Source organism: Aplysia californica, unplaced genomic scaffold, assembly GCF_000002075.1.
Source record: "Aplysia californica isolate F4 #8 unplaced genomic scaffold, AplCal3.0 scaffold00149, whole genome shotgun sequence".
Taxonomy (NCBI): Eukaryota; Metazoa; Mollusca; class Gastropoda; order Aplysiida; family Aplysiidae; genus Aplysia; species Aplysia californica.
In genome coordinates, this window is record NW_004797419.1 from 596,718 (window position 1) to 600,995 (window position 4,278).

At 39.9% G+C, this 4,278-nt stretch overlaps 1 protein-coding gene across 6 annotated transcripts in view; it reads left to right on the forward strand.

Annotated features, from left to right (window-relative positions):
- Positions 1–4,278, forward strand: part of LOC101851800 (chitinase-like protein PB1E7.04c) — a gene marked incomplete at its 5' end in the record, with an annotated part of 143,348 nt that overhangs the window by 45,457 nt on the left and 93,613 nt on the right. For all 6 annotated transcript variants that reach the window (XM_013081861.2, XM_035969475.1, XM_005097202.3 and 3 more), the window contains 1 exon segment: positions 181–260.

Consider the following 4,278-nt stretch of genomic DNA (forward strand, 5'->3'; position numbering starts at 1 on the left):
GGGGGGGGGGGGGGGGGGCTAAATGTACTTTTACCCAATAGTTTTATCAAAATTCTATTTTTGTCTTTCCGTTTTCTTTTGCCTAATGCTGATTTCAGCAGTACTTTGCAGTGATGTAACAAAAATAACATAGTATATCTCATGATTTATGTTTTTCTTTTCTTTTTTCGTGTGTTACAGGGGAGATCTTTGTCAGCTCTATGATCCTAGCTTCCAGCACTTCTTCTGCAGTAGGGATCCAAGGAGGGAAAACTGCAAAGGTATGTCACATCTGTTCAGTGTGGTTTAAAACTTTTTTTTTTTGGGGGGGGGGGCGGTGTCTTGGGTCATTTTTTAATGTATGTCTTTTTTATTTGTTTTGGTTTGCTCTTGTTTTGTTGCTGGGTTTTTGGTTGTTGTTTTTTGTTGGTGTGGTTATTTTGTTTTGTTTTTTCGCAGGGTGGGGGGTGGGGGTGAAAAAATGTTTAATTGGATGTTGGCGAGGAGAAGAAAAAGAGTTGTATCTATTTCTCCTTCATTCTGTAATATGAAATGGTGCATTATATATGTAGACCAATTTCAGCGACAAAGTAAGCTCCGTACGTGTAAAAAACTGTTATAAGCCCAACGGACGATAAATTTTCCGGACGCACCGTTAACTCAGCTAGTATCATACTTGTTTACGGAGCTGATTGCCCTCGGTTAAAAAAGAATGAGCCCAAAAAATATTTAACAGTTTGCTTAGAATTTGACACTGATCGCCAAACAAACTTTTTGGGTAAACTAGGCATATATGATGCTTTCTGTGCTAGAAGATCTGGGAGTTCTTATCTATTTTTAAAAAACCCAAAAAACCATGAGATCACCGAGCTGAGAAAAAAAAACACAACCAAAAATAAGGCAGTGAAAAGTGAACTTTTCGAAGGCCAGTCTTGGACGTGACTTGCCTCTATAGTTTGTCCACAGAGTGATTTCCCTTTGTTGTCTTCTGAGCTGAGGCAACGGGCACGCAATGAAAATTTCCACTCGTCGGACGGCTGCGAGCATGCAAATGAGGCAATTTTCGCCCGTTCGCCCCTCTTCACCACTTAGTGACGTCACACTTCGCAACCGTGCGACGAGTGGAAATTTTCCCTGCGCTCGCCGGGCCTTACGTTCAGGACCAGAGGCTGTTTGCCGAGTTGAGCGTACTTAGCTCTGGCGCACGATACCTCTCGCTTCTCCTGTGTCCACTCCATATGTAATCAGGCGAAGAGAGGTTGTCTGAGATACCGGACACAGAGCGAAAATGGGAAAATGTTCTTTGGAAGAGAAAAGAAAACAGCAAGAAGAAGAAAAGATGAAACAAAGTATAACACACGAAGGAAATGAAACTTGAGAGTGCTGGAGGACATTGAGCCTTGGTTTGAGTGGGAAATAAACAACCTCCATGGGGAAGACGAATTTGAGTGTAGATCTTTGTTAAAATAAAATAAACGTAGGTGTTTTTAACGCCCCCAAAGACACAATTTAGATCATTTAGGAGGTTGGCTTCAACCCGCCAGTAATGCCAACCCGGCATGAGAGGAATGGAACGTCCTGACAGAAAGACCAAGACACTCGATAGAAATAAAAAAAATTCCCCACACGAGAATCAAACTCAAGTCTGCTGCACGTGACGACAAAGAGCCTAAAGACGCCGGTCTTGGGGGAAGCCAAAATAGAACACAAAGTGTGTGCGAAGAAATCGCCCCGCCCCCGCCCCATGTTTTCTTCTTAGGCCAAAGAGGTTGTCATGTCATGTGGCGTCCGAGTACGGCAGGGGGGGGGGGGGGTGTAGTTTAATTACATGTACTTGCAGACGAGACAACGAACTGTTTATATTCCACAACCCGTTCCAGGTAGCTTCGAGGCTGTCAAATGTATGAAAATTCGGAAACAATTGGGACGATTTCCTAGTTGATTATGAAGTCACCGTCGAGTATTTATGATTTTCTGTCAAAATGTAATATCATATGCCGTTTGTTTTGAAAATGAAACTACAGTAATGTTTTCCTATAAAATGCTATGTTTCATACCCCCCTCCCCCATGAACACATGTGATGAATCTTGACGGTTTAGGCCACTTGCTTTCATAATTTGAGTTTTTGGTCTGATGAGAAAACAATTAATGTTTCCTTTCGTTTGACACCAAGCTCAAAGGAATACGCCATACGTCGTGTTTTACTATCGTATCCATACGACGTCGGGAACTCTGTGCCACCACTTTGCAAAGAGGAAATTTACTCGTTAATCTGATCCCTACGCTTTGCATAGCAGTCTGTCAAAATGATTTTTTGAGAAAAAGAAAGTTTCAAAAATATCTTCGTAATATAAGTATTCTAAAATGTAAAGAATACAACCCCGGTGTACAAAATGACCGCAGGGCGTACGGATAGGGTTTTAAAAATGAACGACAGATCAGTATAGGAAGGCTGCACTTGTGCCCAAGACAAAATACTGAGATATTCGCAATCAAAGATTGGACTATTACCTCAAAGCAACAGACGTATTTTCTGAATTTGCTGAAAACACATTTAAGAGCATACTTTCAAGATTTGTAGAAATTGATTCTCGGACAGTAGTAAAGAGACTTTTAAAAAGCCTCCCAATGTGCCATTTCTAGATACAATAAGTGTTTTTGGCAATTTCTACCGTTAAGCCTGGTGTACCCTGTGGACTGAACCGTCGGAACGAAAACTTTATAACGGGAAGCAAAACGAAGCGATTCCAACACATTTGCTGCGCCATCCCGGGCTCTAGAGCCATCTGAAAGCCAGTAAATGTTGAGAAGCACATCATTACCTAAGAATTACAAAGCTCTATTCGACATTTTGGCCTTTTTAAATTACTAAAACCATTAGGTCAAAAGACCAATGGTTGACCCTTCTCTATCAAAATCGTAAAAATATTCAGTCTTATCAAGATATTCAAAGAATAGCTTTCGAAAAAGCTTGAAATGTGAAACTGAAAAATAATTCGACATCAAATTTCATTAACCTTGGCATTGAGCAGATAGAAGTTTGTTATTCTGAGGTAGCGAAATGTTGGAAGTGTTCTCTAAGCGTGGTGGGCAGTCAGACAAGGAAGTTCAACTTTTTGTTTACCACCGGCATTTTACACACTTTTTTCTCATTTACCCACCTGATAATAGCTACTCGTCTTAAAATCAGTGTACTACTTTGGTCAGTATGTTAGTGTTTGAGTATCTGAATAATGGCGACTTGCACTGAATGCTTCTCACAAGCGTCTATATTTGAATTACTAGGCAATTTGCCGTCGCACGTAGAAGACCTGAGTTTAATTCCCGTGTGGGAACAATTTTTACCCAATATCTCGGCTTTTCTTCTGGGACGTTGTTGCCCTCTAAATCTAGGTCGACCCTGACCTGGGGAGTCAAAACTCGCGTACTGAATGATCTCAGCTGTTGAAGGTGTTAAAACTCCTTCAAAGACAATCAATGAGTGCTTTTCAGAAAGCTGAAAATGTTTCGGAACGTTCGTGGGTCTGTCAGGGTAGTAATGGATTGAAAAGTGCAAATACATTACTTTATATTAGGGTTATTTCGAAAACATAAATAATACCGATATCCCAGAAGTAAGAGTAGAGGAGAACAAAAGGGGAAGGAAAAAAGAAGATAATAAAAGAGAGACGACTCATGAAAGCAAACATTTCATAATAAAAACATATTATGTAGACTACATGAGAAACAACAAGGAATGATAAATTTTCCTACCAAGTGAAAATAATGGATCCAGAGACTTCCTAATTCGTATAAGTTTTTTTGCTCTACTCTTTAAATATCTATTCAGTGGGTTTTTAAAAACAGATTTGTATCTTTTTCTTATGTCATCATTGTTTTGCACTTATTTAGAGAATGGAAAGAAAAAGGTCTATGGTTTTTTTAATATGACCAGATTTTCAAAAATTCCCTTTAATCTTCCTTTTTGATCACGCAAGCTATTTCCCCTTTGGAGCTGTTGAACCTCCTACTCCTATTTTTTTATTTTTGACATGCCCCAATCACACCCCTCATCCCAACCTATTAGTAAATGGTCACCAAAATACGGCCCTCCGTCCGTCAGGCCCGCCCCCGAATACACCTCGGAAGACCTATTTGTTGTGTATTCACGACTTACTTATTTATGTACTTACGTGCTTACGAACTTTCGTACTTACTTACATAATTACGTACCTACTTACATATTTACGTACTTACTTACTTACTTGTGTGCTTACGAACCTACGTTTCTATGGACTTACTTACATGTACTTACGAGG